The following is a 20,711-nucleotide window of genomic DNA, read 5'->3' on the forward strand; positions in this document are numbered from 1 at the left end:
AAGTCATATTTTTTTAATGTAACATTAAAAAAATAAAGACTAAAAAAAAAAAAAAGGAAAAAATAAATAAAAGGATGGAGAGAGACCAAAAAAAGATGCATGTCATGGTAGAGGCATGAAAGGGAAGCTAAACTAAATTTTCTTTTTTCTTAGTGGAAAGGCTAAAGATAACGTCTAAAACTGGAAAACTGGGAAGCAGCATTTTATTAATTTTTTATTATTTTTTTAATTCATTTTTTTTTAAATATTACATTCAAAAAATATGAAGTCCCATTCAACCCCACCGCCCCCACCCCCCACTCCCCCCACAGAACCACTCTCTCCCATCATGATAAATCCATTGCACCTGGTAAGTACATCTCTGGGCATCGCTGCACCCCATAGTCAATGGTCCACATCATAGCCCACACTCTCCCATGTTCCATCCAGTGGGCCCTGGGGGGATCTACAATGTCCCGTAATTGCCCGTGAAGCACCACCCAGGACAACTCCAAGTCCCGAAAACGCCTCCACATCTCATCTCTTCCTCCCATTCCCCGCACCCAGCAGCCACCATGGCCACCCTTCCCACACCAATGCCACATTTTCTCTGTGGACCTTGGATTGGTTGTGTCCATTGCACATCTATGTCAAGAGAGGGCTTAGATTCCACATGTATACTGGATGCAATCCTCCTGCTTTCAGTTGTAGGCACTCTAGGCTCCATGGTGTGGTGGTTGACATTCTTCAACTCCATGTTAGCTGAGTGGGGTAAGTCCAATAAATCAGAGTGTAGGAGTTGAAGTCTGTTGAAGTTCAGGGCGTGGCTATCATATTGTCAGTCCAGAGATTCAAATCCCCTAAATATATCTTAAACCCCAACACCAACTACAATTCCAGTAAAGTAGCATGAAAGTCTTGTGAAAAGAGATCCTATCTGAGTCCAGTTCCATCACACAGAAACACTGGCTCCAAAGAAGGGCCATCTGTCATGGCAGTGAACCCCATCTGCCATGACCATAGAACCCGTGGGTCTCTTTAGTCCTCAAAAGAACCAATACCTGGTTCTTTATCTGTCTCTGAGACTCTGCTCAGGTGTGCATAAGGGCAATCAGAAGCAGCATTTTAAGTGTAATTATTTAAAATTATGGACATATAGACCAACTGGAGCTGGAGAGGAGGAAAGAGTTGGTATTAACAGAGGGCTGCTGTAATTTTTTACATAAAAGCCTAGTAGAAATACCAGACTCTGATCTTAAACAAGAGATATGTAAAATTTTTACAAGAAGAGAACAAAGAGTATGGAGAAAATGAACAACAATAAATTGACAAAAATATAAAGGAACAAAAGAGAAAGAAAGAGGAATGAAGGAAGGAAGAAAAATTGAGAAAGGTTAAATATGAAGATAATCACTAATTAAGCTTAAATTATAACAGAACACAAACTGGATTCCCTTGTCATTTCTGTTTTCGAAAATGACTTCATGTTAGGTTGTGGCATTATTGTCTATGGCTACCTCAAAGAAAACGTTTTATGGAAAAAACAAGCACTTTTTAAAATTATCTTTTTTTTTTTTAAAGATACATAGATCACACAAAATGTTACATTAAAAAATATAAGAGGTTCCCATATACCCCATTCCCCACACCCCCCACTCCTCCCACATCAACAACCTCTTTCATCAGTGTGCCACATTCATTGCATTTGGTGAGTACATTGTGGAGCACCATTACACAGCATATATTATAGTTTACATTGTAGTTTACACTCTCTCCCAAACCATTCAGTGGATTATGGCAGGATATATAATGTCCTGCATCTGTCCTTGCAACAACATTCAGAACAACTCCAAGTCTCCAAAATGCCCCCATATCATACTGCTTTTTCCCTCTCCCTGCCTTCAACAACTCCCATGGCCACTATCTCCACATCAATTATATAATTTCTTCCATTGCTAGAGTCACAATAATTCTATAGTAGAATACCAGTAAGTCCACTCTAATCCATATTTTATTCCTCCATCCTGAGGACTCTAAGATGGCAATGCTCACTCCATCTCTAAATTGAGAAGGGGCTTAGATCCCACATGGCTGATGGATGGGATTCTCTTGCAGTGGTAGACTCTCTTGGTTTCTTGGTATGGTGGTTACAATTTCTCTTCTATGAAATGCTGGTTGTGGAAATTGCAACCTGTCTATAAGAACACTTTATGCTCCTTAATCCTTTAAGGTAAAAATAATAAAACAATTTAACATAAAGATATTTTATCCCCCAAAGGGCAAAACCAAGACAATCTTGCAGTGATAAAATTGCTCCTTTTTGTTCCCTTTTTTTAACAACTGGGGAAAACAACTTTGTCTCTGTGGACCAAATAAAATCAACCCTTTAGGAATTGGAAGTCCATACATTGGTGTCTAATCTCTATCTTGTCATCAGTAATAAGTAATACAAACAAGGGTCCTCTAAAAATTTCACAAAATTAAATTCTTTAATGTTTCATTTACATAGGAGACTTTAATAATTGTGAGTACTCCAAGTGAATACAATACAAAGGGTCTAGATTATTAGTCAGGTCAGTTTTCTAGAAGCTTTGGACCATCATTTTTTTAATTAAAAAAATAACTTTATATACTTTATTAACTTATTTTGAAATAATTTCCAATGTACAGGGAAGTTGCAAAAACAATATAAAAACCATACAGCAGACTCCAACATAACCCCTACCCAGATACCCAGATCTGAAGATGGGGAAGCGTCGGATTCCTCTAGGTTCTTGGCTATACTGCATTAATGAATTTAAGAACACACCAGTTTAGTTAGGCCAATAAAAAGGATTTATTAGGGAAATAGGGGAAATAACAGAGCTTGCTGAAAAATGGGAGAGAAACATGGAAATACCCACCAAGATTTGGTGCCAGCTCCCTAGGCAAACAGAGTGAACTCTGCCTTGGATGGTTACCTTTTAAACTGTTAATTATTCCTCCCCCTTGCTAATGATAAAGGGATGGGCCCCAGCTGTTATTGGTTACCCCACCAATGGTGAAGCCTTTCTGGAGTATCTGGGGCCAAGGGAAGGTACCAGAAAGAGAAACTGGGACCTCAAGGTTAAAGTCAAGGTCTCAGTGAGGTCTTGCAGTCATGAGGTCTTAGAGCCATGTTGCCTGTCGGCCATGTTGTGGCTCGTCTTCTCCTCATTTCCCTGGCTAACCTGGCTAACGTGTCTCTGATCCACAAAGTTTCAACATTTTGACATATTTGCCATATCATTCTATTCATGCCTCTATCCTTTTACCCGCCCACCCATTCATTATTTAATTTTTTAAGAGTGACAGAAAGAAACTGCCACCTTAGTTGCTTGGTGACTTGACTTAGCATCTTGTGAGCCTTCTCACAGATAGAGTCCTCAAAAGAGGCAAAAGGAAAAGGAAAAGAGTGCTACCGAATGCAGAGCAGGCAAGTCCTACCCAGCATTACCACTTGGGACCTCAAACTGGTGGTGGAGGGCTCAGCCCCTTAGTCTATACAAGGAAGGAAGGGGAAAGAAGCTTGGCTCCAAGATTCAATTATAAATATTGGAAACATCTTGAGCACTTCTGAGTATTGAGACCATCACTCCTGGGCCTTAATTCTCAGAAGGAATTTGCTGCAGGAATATAGAGGCATAAGTAGGTGGAGTTCTTAAAAACATTTTACACGTACTGTCCCAGGATTTCTGCCTGCCTTGTCAAAATACTGGGTAGACTTGTTAAGGAATAACAAAAACTTATGGATTATGAACTGGATACCTAACAGGTGCTTGAACAGCACAGTATTTTAAAAGTTAATAAATTGCCAATATTTTAAAATCAGGAAATAGCATTCCAGAGAATAATTTTTAGCCTTATAAGAAATTTTAAAAATCAAGAAGTGTGGCACATGGGGTCCGTATTCCCCCGAGCCAACAGGCAGCTGGAGCTAAGAAGCTGCTGACTCCCAAAAGACAGAATGGTGATTGTGTCCTGTAGTTTGACACAGGTCTTCACCACTCCCTATTGTCTTCCACAAGGCCCCTTCACCCCCTGTGGCAACCCTAGGATTTCAATTTCATTCTCCTGGACAGAGAGCATCAATATCACCTGAAAAGCTGTTGGAAATGCAAAACTTGGGCTCTATCTCAGTCCTACAGAATGGAATCTCAAACTCTAGTTTCAGAATCTCCTGGAGGGGGTCTTGCAAACCAGATTGCAGGGCCACATCACCAGAATTTAGGATTCAATAGGTCTAGGGTAAGGTCTGAGAATTTCCATCTCCAACAAATTCCCAGATGATGATGATGCCAATCCAGGGACAATGTGGTGAACCTCTGATCTCCAATTTTGAGTATGTTTTAACAAATGCCCACTCCACTTTTGATTCCTGTGAATTAAACAGCAACAAAATAAATGGCACAGTCTCGATCAATTCAATTTTCTTAATCTCATTCAGATATAATGTGGTGATTTTCCTTTTCTTTTTTTAGAAGGATTTTCTGTTTTCCCAGTGGGTGGCTTTAATTCTTTGGAAATTTCTCCCATATGGGTTAGCATTTTGTTTCGTTTGCTATTTAAAAACACTGCGGCTTTCTCTCTGTAGAAATTGGGTCATTTAAATTAATTCTTGGATTTATAATACATATAATTAGTTCCAAACAATATACAGCTCTATGCTCTGTTTGGGAATATCTTGATTAGGCAAATGTGAAAATAATTGAACAGAACGATGGCCAGAAAAATAGCATTAAGAAAAATCCCCATTTCTGATATTTTTTGCCATTAGCCTATGAAATGTATAACAACTCCCCAAAAGTGCTCGCTGTATCTTTAACAGTTCACCCATGCTCAGAGTAAAGTCTGAACTATTTGTTGTTCGCTGTTGTTATATTCTGTTCCAAGGTTCATAATTTGAAAATCGACTTTGGGGACTTTTTGCTCGGTCTATTAAAATGATTCATGTTGCATTCAACATAAATTGTGCATTCACAGAGGAGGGTATTCACAGCATAATAACTAAAGTGAATTTTGTACGAGCCGCAGTTTGTGGCAGCAATGTGGTATCATTTGTCTTAATTTTTCTTTGGCATTACATTAGGCGAGTGCATTTACATTTCCAGGTATGGCTAACCACTTTAAAAACTTTGTTTTTACAGCATGAGTAAAGGGGGAATCAAATCTGCATGTTTATGTGATGTAACATCAAATAATACCATTTTACTGTCTGGAGTATGCAGGGATTTACATTCCATTTACCTGACTTCACAAAGGGAACTCAGGCTGATATGCAAAGCACATGAAATATTTACCATCAACGGATGATGTGAGGCGTCTAAAAGAAAAAGAAGAGGGGGAGGAGATAATACCCTCTTTGCTACTGCTAGTTGTTCCTGTTTTGTTTTTTTTTCCTCATGCCACTGTACCTGGAATTTCTTAAGTGGATTAATCATTTAAAATTGAAATAAAACCAAACTCCAAATTACTTAAACCAAAACTTCAGGTTACATTTGCAAAACAGTAACCATTGGAAACTGAAATGCAGGTGTGTGTGTATGATACCCATACGCACACATACACATATACAAACATATATGCTTCCTGCTCATGAAAAATTTATTTTGGAGAACTGGAATGGAGTACTCCGACATTACCATTAACATTATTTAAGATGCATATATGTGTGTGCATAGATGTATATATATGTTTAACAGAAGAATCTTATAAATAAGATATGCTGGATTAACTATTTCAGTTAGAGAAAGTAAAGAGATGACATCAAAAATCCTCTCTACCAAAGTCAATTTAAGTCTCAGATTGGAACAGATTATACTCACTAAATTCTACTATTAGAATATTTTATGATAAGGCAGCTATACTTATTTTAAAATGAAAACAAAATGTAAAAAATATAATACCTAACATACAAAGCAAATAGTACTCTTTCATGCTACTCCAAATATCCAAGTGAAGAGTCTTAGGTGAAAAGAAAATAAGTAATATTTGCACTAAAATTATAAGCCGGAGAACTGAGTTTATCATGATATAGTCAAGAACATAAGCACTGGAGACAGGTTGTTTGGGTTCACATTCCCACTTCATCCCTTACTGGCTCTGTGACATTTTGCAATTTAAATTTCTGGAGCATCAGTTTCTCCATCTGTCAAATAGGGATGACAATATTTCCTACCTAATCCATGAAAATAATGTGCAGGAACTTCTGAATGCATACTTAATGGAACAAAATTAAGAAATACTCAACAAATGTTACTAATCCTCATCAATCATCATGATTATTAAATCATAATGAAGGGAGCAATTTCAGCAACTGTGGGATCATCATAGCCTATCATAATGACAGACAAAAGGCAATGGCTCATTAGCCACCAAAATAAAGAAATAAATCAGTGTATCAGTCCAATTTATTGAACTATATAAATACTTTGGGTAGATGAATGCATATGTTTTTACTTGAACACTGGGAATATGAATCTTTCTATTGAGAATATGGACACAAAAGCCTTGAAGAACTCCCGAGGTTTTCTCACAGTCATCTTTTAGCTTGTTAACCCATTGCTAATTCATGTGTCCGTACATACCCTGGTGACTCTGCTGGAGGGGTGCGCTACTGCCTTGAGATTGGAGGCAGGAAAACACAGTGCTTAGCTCCAAGGTGCTCATGCTCTACTGGGGCAGTCCTTAAGCTTTAACTTACTAATCAACCAGGGAGCCTTTTATTTTTTATCTTTTTAAATATGATCACCTTTTCTCATATTTTTTTTTTTTTTTTAAGATTTATATATTTATTTCATTCCCCCCCTCCCCCGGTTGTCTGTTCTCTGTGTCTATTTGCTGCGTCTTGTTTCTTTGTCCGCTTCTGTTGTCGTCAGCGGCACGGGAAGTGTGGGCGGCGCCATTCCTGGGCAGGCTGCTCTTTCTTTCACGCTGGGCGGCTCTCCTCACGGGGCGTGCGCGTGGGGCTCCCCTACGCGGGGGACACCCCTGCGTGGCAGGGCACTCCTTGCGCGCATCAGCGCTGCGCATGGGCCAGCTGCACACGGGTCAAGGAGGCCCGGGGTTTGAACCGCGGACCTCCCATGTGGTAGACGGACGCCCTAGCCACTGGGCCAAGTCCGTTTCCCTAGGGAGCCTTTTAGATATGTCAAATCAAAGATTCTGAAGCAGGAGGTCCATCTGGGAGCTGGGAACCTATATTTTAAGTAAAGTGCTCAGGCTTTCTAGGAAAAGAGAAGATGTTTAAGGCACAGCCTGGGTAAAGCTACAGACCAGGATGGAAAGGGGGGCCCAGGAAACCCAAACCTAAGTCTGCCTGAGGGAGTCAGGAAAGCTTCTCATGTGGAGGAGCATCTGAAGTGACTCGGAGGTTGACTAGGAGCTGGACTCCCTTACAGTCACCAAATGGCATTCCAGACTTCTTCCTCCGCTCTGGGGTTTTGGAGTCAAACAGCCTGGCTCCAATCCCAGCTCCACACTCGCACTGCTTGAGAATTACTTTCCCTCTTATCAGTCTTAGTTTCCATGTCTGTAAAAAGTGAACAACTATAGTGTACATCTCACAGGTTGATGGGAGGAATAAATCAAAAAACTATACAAAGGCATCTGACATAGGCTAGTACACAGTAGGCATTTTATAAAATATTATTATACAGTTCTGTACTTCCTCAAAAAGTTAAATATTGAATTCCTATATGCCCCAACAATCCCACTTCTAGGTATATACCCCAAAGAACCGAAAATGAGGTCTTAAACTGAAACTTGTGGAGCAATGTTCATAGTAGCACTGTTCACAATATTTAAAAGGTGGAAACAACCCAAATTTACATCAACAGATGAAAGGACAAACAGAATGTGGTATATCCATACAACGGAATGAATATTATTCAAAGACATCATGTTAAGAGAAATAAGCCATACACAAAAGGACCCAAATGTTGTATGCCTCCATTTATGTGAAATATCTAGAATAAGCAAATTCCTAAAGACAGTAAGTAGTTTAGAGGTTACCAGGGGCTGGAGGAAAGTTGCTTAATGGGTACAGAGTTTCTGTTTAGGGTGATTAAAGGCTTCAGTAATGAATGGTGGTGACGGTGGCACAACCTGGAAATGTCCTTAATACCACTGACCTATACATGTGAAAATGGTTAAACTGGTAAATTTAATTTTATATGTGTTCCCACAGTGAAATTTTAAAATACTATTATTATGGACAATCCTACCTCAAAAATATGTAACAAGGGGCACTTTGAGGAGTAGTTCAGAATAACAAAACCCCAAGTGATTTTTGTCAGCCTATGTCATGAGAGTCACCTTTATGCCCACCACCCATGAACCCAGAAGTAAGGAAGAACAGGTTGTACAGGTACCATGTGATACAAAGCCAGTTACATGGCCAGGGCCTGGGTGTCTGTGGCCCACTCTCATGGTTACATCACTTTTGTACATAGATGTTGTTTTTGTTTCCTAGCTGCCAGAACAAATACCACACAATGGGTTGGCTTAACAAGAAGTTATTGGCTCAGGGTTTCTGAGCCTAGAAGGCGTGCTTCCTCCCAGGGTTGGTATCTTCGGGCTGGCCTGCAATCTGTGGGGTTCCCTGGCTTTTCCATCACATGGCAATGCATATGACAACGTCTTCTCCTTTCTCTTCTGGTTTCCGTTGACTTCTGGCTTCTTGCTTCTCTCCTGGCTTCCCTCTCCATGGCTCTCTCTAAGAGGTCTTCAGTGACTGGAACAAGATCAACGCTGATTCAGCTGGGTCACACCTCAGCTGAAGTCACCTCATCAAAAGGTCCTATTTACAGCAGGTTCACACCTACGGGAATGGATTAAGATTAAGAATGTTTTAAGATTAAGAATGTTTTTCTGGGCCACATACCTCGAAGTTACCTCAGAAGTTAAAGCAGAAAGAATGAGAAATAACAGGTTATATCATGAAGATGACCTTACAGAGTCACACCTACAGATCAGCTGAGATTTGAATACTAGTATGTAATTGGTTTATTGCCTCTATGCCTAATTGTTTTATTTGGAAGGCTACACATGAGTCTGCAAAAGTACACAAAATAAATATGCTGATGTTAACTTCACTCTAACTATTGTTTATGGGAACTGACAAGACTTCTAGTTAAACATTTTCCTTAATAACAAATCCAAGAAACTTAAGTATAAATTTTAAAAAACCCAAACACCTTGGTTTTGATTTATGCAACTGAAAGAAATGTTAGCTGAGATAAAAAGCCCTCTGAAGTATGGGCCCAAATCTGAAACAAACATATTCAGGGACTGTAGGTGTTAAAAGTAATAGACTATGAAAAAAATCTATATTTTAATCTTTTTTGGGTGGAAACAAATTATCTTATTTACTACATGAATGGTTTCCTCAATTTAACGCCAATCTTTAGCATCAGCTTCCACCTGTCTGAATAAACAGGCTGCACAAGAAAAGACTAGATTATTTATATTACAAGGTAGTGTTTAAAAATAAAACAGAAAGATTACTTTACCTATATTGAAAACAAGAATAACATACATATCATCCCAGCTTACAAAAACCTAATTTTATTTTCTTCTGTTTCCACTAGGAAGTTTAAAGACTTCACTTGAAGGAGATAAATTCCTCTTTGAAGGTGAGTGCAAGGGGCCAGGAGAACCTTTAGAAATTTACGAACATGGTCAGAAAAATACACCCAAATGGACTGTGTAGACACTGCTCCAATCCTACGTTCATATGTAATAATCCAAAGCAATGCATTTTATCATTTGTGCAATTCCTTTAAAAAAATTAATTTAGGGCTTCTTATAGGGTGTTTAGGTTCATTTGGAATCAGGTATTGGTTTTTATTAACTTAAAATATCAATTATAAGAATAAACATTTGTTAGTGAGGGATAGCCTCAAATTTTAAGGAATGTTTTTAAATGACATTTATGCATCAGGGATAAACATCTATAGAGATTGTTATTAGAAAAAGAAAAAAGAAAAAGGTGCTTCACTCTTTCCATCTTAGCTATGTTGTCAAAAAAACACTGGAGAACTCGTCCCCAAGACTAGCAGCTCTTCCTTGAACATTCACGGGAAGCCTCTTCTGTTTTTGCATAGGTTGCATGTGGGGTCACTGCTAAATACCACAGAATTCGCCCAAGGCCCTTTCCGCTTGGTCTCCCATGCGCCAGTCACTCGCTCCCGTAGAACTACTAAGGCAGGTCATGCTCACCACAAAGCCCCGAGAACAATTTTCGCTGCTCTTATGGTCTTTCACCAACAGGGTCAGTAAATGCAGAAACGCCACTCTTTCCAGAACCGTCGAGGTGGGAGATTTTTGTAAGAAACAAAGTGTGCTGTCCTTTTGTCATCTCCCATTTCTTTCAGAGAACCATTCTCCAAACACCCTCAAAGGAGAACTAGCTGGAAAGGAGGAGCCAGAGGAGAAAATGCCACTGTCTGAAGGAAACTGAACCCAAAGCTCAGTCCACGATGCCCTGACATTGCAATTTCACTTTAACTATAATTAAAAATGCTTCAGCAAAGGTCAAATGTCCTTGGAATTGGCGGGTGCTGCTAGGTGGGAATGGTTCTGCTTCAGGAGTATTTTTTGCCAGAAGCTCTGGACTGATTGTCAATACTCCAACCACATCTGCGTTACTAAAGTCCATTTTTGTTGTTTTAGTAACTCACGTTGAGACAGCACTGAATTTACCCAAATTCCTCATTTAATCTTATATGTCTTGTTCTCCTTTCAACCTCCAACAAATATTTGTTGTTTGAGTGAGGTATTAAATCTTTATGACACCCTTACAGAATCAGTATTTTTATCATCACCATCATCATCACCATGATCTCCCTATTTACCATCAATTCATAAAAAAGTGAAACAATTTACCCAAAGTCACAGAAATTCTTTATCTAAACCCATGTGTTTAAGAATTCTGAGTTTGTTTCTTAAGAAGGCTATAAAATAGTTTCTCAACCATGTACTATAAAGCACCCCAGTGGGGTCTGACCCTGACTCGGGCATCAAACGTATTAACATTTCTGCAGCAAAATATACTGAATGGATATCCGGAATCAATGAAGATAACAAACAGGTCCACAATAGTAACCATCAAGTTTTGCTGCCCCTTGAGTTTGCCATTTCCTTGAGGAACACGGTTTTGTTTTTTTCTGAATGTTGATGGATTTTGGAATTGCAGATAAAGGACTGTGGACCTAAAGAAATCAGGACTCATGCAGGTTTGCCGACTCCTAAGCTCTTTTAGATTCTGCTCTGGGTGCTGCTAAAAGCTTTGCTGAAGTCCCACAAATGCAGAGAACCCCTTTAGACTAAATGATGTAGACACAGTCTGGAAGGGAAGACTGTAGCCATCTCCTTTCTTCCCAGTGGGAATTACTGTGGGGGGAGAAGGAACTCCCTGAAGGCAGGGAAGGGATGAGTCGGGATTTCCATTTGCCGAGGGCTCCGTGTTCCACAACCGTGACTTAGTTCCATCCTCTCCTTATGCCCTGCCTGGTGAGTGATGTTCTCTCCATTCAAAGCTGGGCCCCAGCTCTGTGAAGAGGCCCCGGGACCAGAACTAGGGAGCTGCAGAGCAGGTGAGCCCTGAAAACCTGAACATGCCGCGCCCCCATCCACTTTTTGGGACACCGGTGCACACAAATCAAGGCAGCCTGTCATATGATGACAGAGTGATTTCTTTCCCAATATGGCATATTCATTCATCATCTTTCATGAGACAGACCTGGACTATAATTCCATCCCAGGGCTCCTGCTGAAGGGAACTCTGGGTTTGGATGGGCTTTGCCAGGTTCTTCCACATGGGGTCACTTGGGGTGCCCGATGTCCTCAGGCCAGGATCTGAGCCCGAGTGGAGGCTTGCAGGGGGCAGGGCTAGTGCCGAGCTGAGGATGCAGGAGCCAAGGCTGACCGTGCGTGGACGGTGCTGCTGAAGCCCCTGAGCCATGGGGAAAAGTCTGAAAAGTGGGATTTTTAGATGCATCTGTCATCTCCATAGTGGGAAAGCTATGTTCAATATTCATGTCAATTAAGATCTAAAAAGCTGCTGAATGCAGCTTCACTGGAGAGAAAAAATTGAAATATAATAAGATTAATATTCTTTGCCATTGAAAGATATTTCTACATTTTAAAGTCTGAATGAGACAATTAAGACCATGTCACTGGCAAACAAGAATACAGAAATCTGTTGGTGTTAATGATAAAATCTAAAACATAAATCATGAAGTAAGTACATGCTGTGTGCCAGAAATTGTGCTTTCTGTTGTCTTCCAGTAATAAAACAACTCTTCCAGCTCACAGTCGGGAAGAAGAAAAAAGGTCATCAGGGAGGTTAAGTAACTTGTCAAAAAACACAGTCAGTGGGGCTTGAATTTTCATATTTACATTCCTTTATTAAGCCAAGCTTCTGTGTGATGAGAACATTCAACTGCCTATTTCTCTGATGATTGCACCACAGCATTTTCATAGAATGATATGACAGTGGTGGCAGAATAGAAAAAGAAGGCCAAATATGCCAATTGGCACATTGGATATGATCTTGGAATTGAAGTTTCTGCAACTGAGCACATAAGCACTTAATATGAAACATCAAATTACACCGTCAGTGGCTTCAGAGAACTGGCTTCCTCCAGTGCCATGCAGCTGGGTGTTCTCAGTTACCTGCTGCTCGGCAGAGGAAGAACTCAACATTCCAGTACTTCACAAGCAGGGGCCACGGGCTTCCAGCGGGGAGCCCGAAAGTTCAGAGTCGGGCAGGACTCCAGCCCTACCTCACCTCCTCTTAACCCAACAGCACCGGGCACCCCTCGGAGCCTTCGTGTCCTCATCTGTTGCAGAGGAGTCCTACCACCTCCTGGGGGGGTGATAGCGTGTGGGCCAAGCTCAGGGCCCACGGCAGAGAGGGCGGAGCACTCTAATCCATCGAGTAATTTTGTCATCACCATCGTCATTTTCTTCATCAGCATCCAAAGCCACCAACGCGTGCTCGAGTTAAAGTACGAAAGCAAACAAGCTCCTCAACCTCCCATTCCAGCACGGCCACCTGGCTCCCTGGCCTGAAAGGCTAACACATCAGCAGGCACTCAGGTTACAGTCCCATGAAAAACACAGGGTGACAAAAGCCCCTTGCAGCAATCTCGAAGAAGGAGAAATAAATTAATCAAGCTGCCAAACGGAAAAGGCCGGGTTGACCTCCTTCTGATCTCATTACTTCTCTATTACCCTTTTGAAAAACATCCTCTTACAGAGATCACTAATTGAAGATTATGTGGAGGGAAATCGCACCTCTCCATCACGGTGGTAACTTTGCCTCATTTGTCATTCTAATAATTCACTTCTTTTCTTTTCTGAAGAGACAGAGACACTAATGGACTATCATCAGTTAAAAAGGCAATTTTTCCATTTAATTGCACTCATTAAATACTGCAATAGAACAATTGGAAAAGCAATATTCTCAATATTTAATCATACTATAGGAATAATGAAACATTGCTTCTAAATAAACCTCGGAATATTTATAAAGCCATAAAAGAGCTGTTTTAACAACACCTGTGATCAGAAGCAACATATTTAAAATTAGACGTGTGATTTTTCATTTCTCCTGATTAGAGTCAGTAAACATTCTCATTGCGAAGGAGCAGATTCAACCAGGCCAGCTACCTTGAACAGTTAGTTCTTGATTTAATGATCACTGCTGTGCTGTGAATACTGCACCACTCCCAGTCTCTTACAGAGACTAGACTCTGGCACAAACTGGCTTCCAACCAGGACCAGGAATCTGAGAAAGGGACGTCTGTGGACATGAACAGATCATGTCCTGAGTGGTTCTTCTGAGAGCAAAGACTTACTGCCATTCACATGGAACAGTGGAGTGGGCGGCATGGAGGACCAGGGAAACACAGAAGCACCTAAGCTCCTTTGCAAACAGAAAACAAACAAACAAAAACGCATGGTTCCTTGCCTTGGGGAAGGGGATATGGACTTGGTGGGAAGAGCCTGGATTTGGAATCAGGAAGGCAGAGGTTCAGATCCCAGTCCTGCCACTTCCAAGCTTTTTGCAGACTTGGGCAAATTGCTTAAGTCTCCTGAAAGGAGCTTTGATTTCTCTTGTCTGAAGACATAACCTCCTGAGATAAAAGTGAAGATGGAATGAGTAAAATGCACCCAGAAATGTGCACGGCAGAGGGTCCCAAGCCAGCCACTGCTTGGTGAAAGCGTCAATCACGGCGTCACCACATGCCTACCACCCCAAGCTGGCCAGCCACAAGGTCCTGCCCAGCACTGCTCATGCACCCAGACTTTGCCACGTCGTGCCTTGGGGAGGCCTCCTGTCCTTAGGCATGCACCCCTGGGTTCCCAGCCAGCCGTGGGCACAACAGGCTCAACGAAGCACAAGGAGGAAGGCAGGAAAGGCAGGTACTTGTGGGTCTTCTGATCACAGTAGATATCATTCACTGAGCCTCATGTGCTGTCTGCCTTCCTGCTATTCACAGAAGCTCAGCGAGGTCCCTGGGGGCTGTGGGCAATGACTGCTGCTTTCATTCTGCATGTATAAGTACTGTGTAGAACAGTGTCTGGCACATAGTAGGTACTTAGTAAGAATGCACCGAATGAGTGAAAGCAGGCACAGATGAATGAACCTGTACCATGCGTGATGGCACAGAACTTTCCACCTCACTCCCCCATAATCTCCACCAGCGCACACAAAGCAACTCAAGTTTTTGAACAAATCCAAGAAAAAGTAGATCGTGCTCTAGGCTTTAAGACAAACCCTGCAGCTTCCCCTATCCACCAGATGGCCGCTCCCAAGACTCTCCCATGCAGACTTTCAGAAGCAGCCACTGAACTCTGTACTCAGGCAATCAACGTATTTTTCACCCTTGCCCTATAGCAGGGCTCTGCAAACTAAAGCCCACGGGCTAAATCCAACATATTACCGGTTTTTGAATGGCCCGGCAATGACTGGCTTACACATTTTTACATGTTTTTGCAAAAAAATCAAAAGAGTACTATCTAGCAACATGTGAAAATTATATGAAATTTAAATTTCAGTCCATAAATCAAGTTTTATTGGAACACAGGCACTCCCACTCATTTACTTATCGCCTGCGGCTGCATTTGTACCACAGCTGACTACTGAGTACTGTATATGGGACAGAAACCTTACAGCTAACAAAGCCGAAAATATTTAATATCTGAACTCTTACAGAGAAGGGGTGCCAACCCTTGCTCAATAGACTAAGTTTATCTACATTGATAATAGGAAAATAATCATTAGTGGTAGCATCACCTGTGGGAAAGAGTTAATTCAGAAGATTTAATTCAAACCTACCTGGGTTTCAATCCAGCCGCTGACACCTGTTGACAGTATGATGCTACAGGCAGGTTATGTACCTCTCTGAACCCCCTATTTTCCCCTCCTTAAATGGGATTCTTAATAGCCACGTCACTGGGTTCTTGGAAGGTTTAAAAGAGATAAACATGAAAGCATTTTGCATAGATCCTGGCCATAGCAAACATTCAATAAAAGGTTCCCACCATTATTATATATTATTACTTTAAGAAAGAGACTTTAAAAATGTAAAACAACGCACCCCTGATAGTACATTACAAAGGAAGCCGAAGTCAAAATGTCATTTCCCCCCAATATTGGCTAATACATAGAAGGACTGGAAGACATGAAAAGTAAGAGAATAACCAACTATATAAGCAGCATATAACAAAATCCGGATGGGTTTGGCTCACTCGCTACTTTGTACTGTTTGTCCTTGTCTTCCCCCTCAACCCCATCACGTTGGCAGGGCACGTGAGAAGTAAATATTCAATCATCCGATTTATATAGGATGAAACTGAAACCATTTGGCTTTCTGTGAAATTTTGAGCCGAATATTTAGGCAAGACATCTGGATTTGTCCACTTAAGCTGCTCTTTTGATGAACTAATTTTGACTTTGTTTTCTAGCCACAACTTATGCCTGTGGACCTATCACCTAGAATATGTTTAACAAACACTCATAAATGCAATCCATTAGCATCTGTTCAGTAAGAACTAAAGTCAGTAACCATAGCCAGAATCATATGCACTCTGCAGTCCCCTTCTCCCTCTCCCCATGCCCCGGGTGCCTTCCTGTAGAACTGGGCTTCATAGCTGAAAGCACGAACAGACGACAGAACTTCACTCAGCATCCACAGAAGGTGTGTGCTGAAGCGAAGGCGCCGAGCATGCTTTCCGACACCAGTTCATCACTCTTAACTACTCTACCACGCTGCCTCCTAAAATTTACTTTTCCTTGTGCTCTGCTGTACCACTCAAAATAACAGAGTAATAAGATAACACATAAATTCAAGCCCCCTGCCTTTACTAACTGTTAAGACATCCCTTTTTTTAAGGACTTCTAGTTCTGTCCTACAGACTCTCTAAGACCAGGCAAGGATTCTAGTGGTAGACAAGTAGGTTTCATTTCAGATTTCAATAAGCCTTCCAATGATGTTATTCTCTTTAGCAGCCTGAATTTATTTATTTACTTGTTTGTTTAATTTAAAGAAAATCTAACTGTGAGTCTAAGCTTATGTTTAAACAAAAGAAAAATAGAGATGGGATGCAACTTATTCTCCAAGTCCCCTGCTCCAGAAAGATGCATTTCCATTCAAGGCTTATGGATTCCTAATCAGAAAACAAGTTTTAGTTTCCAAACTTTCCCTATATTTTAAAAAGCACTAAAAGGTTTAGGTGGTATGAAGGACTTAACAGTATTGAATATAAGCATTCCACTTGTAAAGCTATCAGCTAAGGTGTGAATATATTATAAATAGAATAAAGCTGCAAATACATTAGACTCTAATGGCAAATGAGACAATTAACCTAAAATCCTTTGCAGTCTGGCACTCACAGCAAGACAACTGCTTCAGAAAACATGAAGCTATTTTCATTTCCTGCAACCGAATCATGGCTTCAATTAAAGACATATACCCTGTGTTGGTACATATGAGGTGGCATCAAAAATTTTCAAAGAACACTATTTCTCTCTTCTATTAGCATAGGCACACCATTTCTGCAAAACATCTGGATCATTTGTCAATAACCAAGAGAACCAGATGGCTAGAAACATCCAGATACTTGAAAACATCTGGATATTTCATTTGTCATCCAGATGTTTGGCTTTCCCTAGGTGCAGCCTGCTATCTTTGGTTGAATAATTTTAAAACACGTTTGGCCAAGAGGTGAGGTTACTTCATCAATTTCTTCTCAAGATGATTGTGTTTGGTGAAGAAGCTCACATCCTTTGGAGAATAATGTTGATATTGGGATTTATGTGTACGGATTAACCAAAGTATTTCTGGAAAAAGCTAGGGAATGAAAAACAAATGCAAAATTAGACCACTGTGCGATGCAGGTTCAGTCATGTTAAATTATCGACTTGGAGTTCATAGAAAGATAACTAACTCCAGACACCAAATTATAGTGAGAATTGAGTATGATGGCTCACACAGACAGTGCTAAAAATAAAAATTTGTTGAGTGAATGTAGCTACAATTGCTTAAAAAGTTAGTATACTCTTCCCTCTAAAAATCAAGGTCCAATTTCAATTCTACATCTTGAATATTGTAATTCATTTATTCATTCAACAAAGATTCACTTGGCTCCTATCATCTATCCAGTCTCACTCTTGAGGCTGAGAAGACTGGATAAAACAGCTCTAGCACCTGCCTTCATGGGTGCCCAGGCTAGTTGGGGGCACAGAGATTAAACAAATAATCTCACCCAAATAAATGTACCCATTATCCACCTATCATGATAAACGCTGTGAAGTAAAGGTAAAGGGCATAATAAGAGATTACATTGGGAGGAGATACCTGGGGAAATGACCTTTAAGCAAAGACTTAAAAGGTGAGGCGCTGGCAAGGAATGTTGGGGGGCGGGGGGAGGTGCATTCAAACCAGAAGGAACAGAGAGGTCTGAAGAACCAAGGAGCTTGGCTTCCTCGAACATAAAAAAGGCCAAGCAAGGAGAGCAGTGGCTGTGACTACAAATGGCAAGCTCTGCAGTGACGACAGCCCTGCGTCCTGGTTGTGGAGGAAGGTGCACGAATCTACAGGTGTGATAAAATAGCATAGAACTGCTAGTGGTTTTCTATGGCTGCCGAGACAAATTTCCACAAACGTAATGATTTAAAACAATGCAAACCTATTCTCTTAAAATTCTGCACATCACAAATCCAACACGGATCTCTCCGGGTTCTGGGAATTAGTCATGGACATCTTTGGCAGGCCATTTTTCTGCCTACCACTATAATACAGACCTTGTACCAACACCAATTTCCTGTTTTTGCTAGGTACTGTAGTTCTATAAGATGTAATCACTGGGGGAAATGGGGTAAATATATCTGTACTCTTTTAGCAACTTTCCATGAATCTGTAAATATTTCAATATAAATTATCTTAAAAATTAAACAGCCAATATTTATAGGGCGTATAACATATGCCCAGCACTGCTCAAAACACTTTACATTTATTATCCCATTTAATGACCACAACAACCCAATGAAGAGATACTATTCCCATTCTACAGATGAGGAAACTAAAGCAAAGGTAGGTTTTATTCATTTACCCAAGGTCAGTGTAATTCAAATAGTATGACTTTATAAAGCCTTTGCTCTTAACCTTTATTTATGTTTCACAGGGTCAAATTTAATTAAGAGACCAAATATATGTTCCAAAAACCAAGAAGCAGGAGAAGGCAGATTGATGAGAATTTTTGTAAAAAAAAGATCAAGAGAAGGACTGAAGAGACTAGAGAGACCATTGGGTTGTCCAATGCAGAGTGGCCCCAGAAGAACCTTCCCAGCTGCTTTCCCCATCTCTTAATGAAAGCTGGAGTTATACACAGGCTAAAGATTGGGAGTAGTGGGCAGTCCAATTTGGGGCCCACTGTTTACAGACAGTTACCTGCTAAATGTTGGCTCTCATATTTTCCTCTTTTTTCCAACCTTCTTGGATTCAAGAGAAAGTCAGGCTGTCCACTCTAATCCTTCACATTTGAAGAGTGTCTTCATTGATGCGGGGCACAAAGCACCTCTTCCTTGTTCCAACCCTTTCCCCATTTTCAGCTCATGGGAAGAGACACAACCAAAGACAGGTAATCCTGGCAAGCGGATTTGGCTCAATTGATAGAGCATCCATCTACCATATGGGAGGTCCAGGGTTCAAACCCAGGGCCTCCTGACCCATGTGGTAAGTTAGCCCACATGTAGTGCTGATGTGTGCAAGGAGTGCCGTGTCACGCAGGAGTGCCCCCTGCTTAGGGGAGCCTCACGTGCAAGGAGTACACCCTGTGTGAAAAAAGTACAGCCTGCCCAGGAGTGGCACCAGACACACGGAGAGCTGACACAGCAAGATGACGTAACAAAAAAAGAAACAGATTCCCGGTGCCGCTGACAAGAATGCAAGCAGACACAGAAGAACACACAGCAAATGGACACAGAGAGCAGACAACAGGGAGTCAGGGAAGGGGAGAGAAATAAATAAAAAATAAATCTTTGGAAAAAAAAAAGACAGGCAATCCTGAGTTGAGTCATAACAAAGAAGGAAAAGAGGATTAGAACTGACTCATCCCAAGGGCAGTACAAAGAAGAAACTGTTCCAAGAGTTCATGGTACTGGTAACCATGATGAAAGCTACATGGCTATGATGGCAGAGCCTGGGGTACACTGGGGCACTGATGCACAAACCCTGGGATGCCCACCTCAGGAAAAGTAAACCCCAGTGTGGTGGGTTTCTTTTACATTGAACCAAAGGCATGTCAGCTAGAGTATCTCTTTCTCCTTCTTAAGTTATCCATTCTTTTCTGTTGCTTACAACCAACAACCCTTAAAATATGCAATCCCTCCACCCATAATAGAAAGTTGGAAATTCCCTTTTACTTCACGAATGCCTCACTCATGCCACCCACCCTCACCCACATCAAAATCACAACTTTTCTAGAAATTAAACACATATATCCACAAAGAGAAAAAGCGTTCCCCAGTGCAAGGCTCCTAAAGGTTTCCACAGGCTGCTTCTGGATTGCCAAGGCCACTCGATTATTAGCCCATCCAGGAAGTAGGGATCAAGTACATGTCATCCTCTAACTGAATTTGAGTGATGCAATGCCTTTACCACAAAGGGAAAATGACTCAGAGCCTCTCTCCAGGTTTTCTAAAGGGATATTGTTAGAACCAATTTCTACTCCTGGGTCTTTTGTGCTCCAGGGTAGAAGCAGGCTGCATTCCAAACTCTGAGTAACCTTTTCAGCAGCCGTGAGGAAAAAGTCACTACCACTTTGCTTTTTATACCGAGGCTAAGGAAAGAAAACACAAAGGCAATGCACGAGGGGATTAGCATTGTCTTCTAAAAAAGAAACAGAAAATGTTTATGGGGAGTGAAAATGAATGATAATAGTTTCACTGTCCATTCTCATTTCCTAATGGTTCAACCAAGTCCCTGGATGTCATAAACACTGAAGAGGGAAATAAAGTGGTCTAATAAATCAATGGGAGGACACTGTGAAGGGAGGCGATGGTGAGGCACACCTGCTGAGCCGCTAACTCTCAGGACAGTGAGTCAACAAGCAGCAAGCGGGCTCCCAGAACCTAGAGGCAAGCAGCCTCCAAGCAGAGGAAACATCAGATCCTTCCCACATCCCACACGTGCGTGCATGCA

At 41.1% G+C, this 20,711-nt stretch overlaps 1 protein-coding gene across 1 annotated transcript in view; it reads right to left on the bottom strand.

The window, feature by feature from the left end:
- WWOX (WW domain containing oxidoreductase) overlaps positions 1-20,711 on the bottom strand; it is a 995,490-nt gene that overhangs the window by 775,383 nt on the left and 199,396 nt on the right. The window lies entirely within an intron of this gene.

This window comes from Dasypus novemcinctus, chromosome 18 (assembly GCF_030445035.2).
Source record: "Dasypus novemcinctus isolate mDasNov1 chromosome 18, mDasNov1.1.hap2, whole genome shotgun sequence".
In the NCBI taxonomy this organism is placed as follows: domain Eukaryota; kingdom Metazoa; phylum Chordata; class Mammalia; order Cingulata; family Dasypodidae; genus Dasypus; species Dasypus novemcinctus.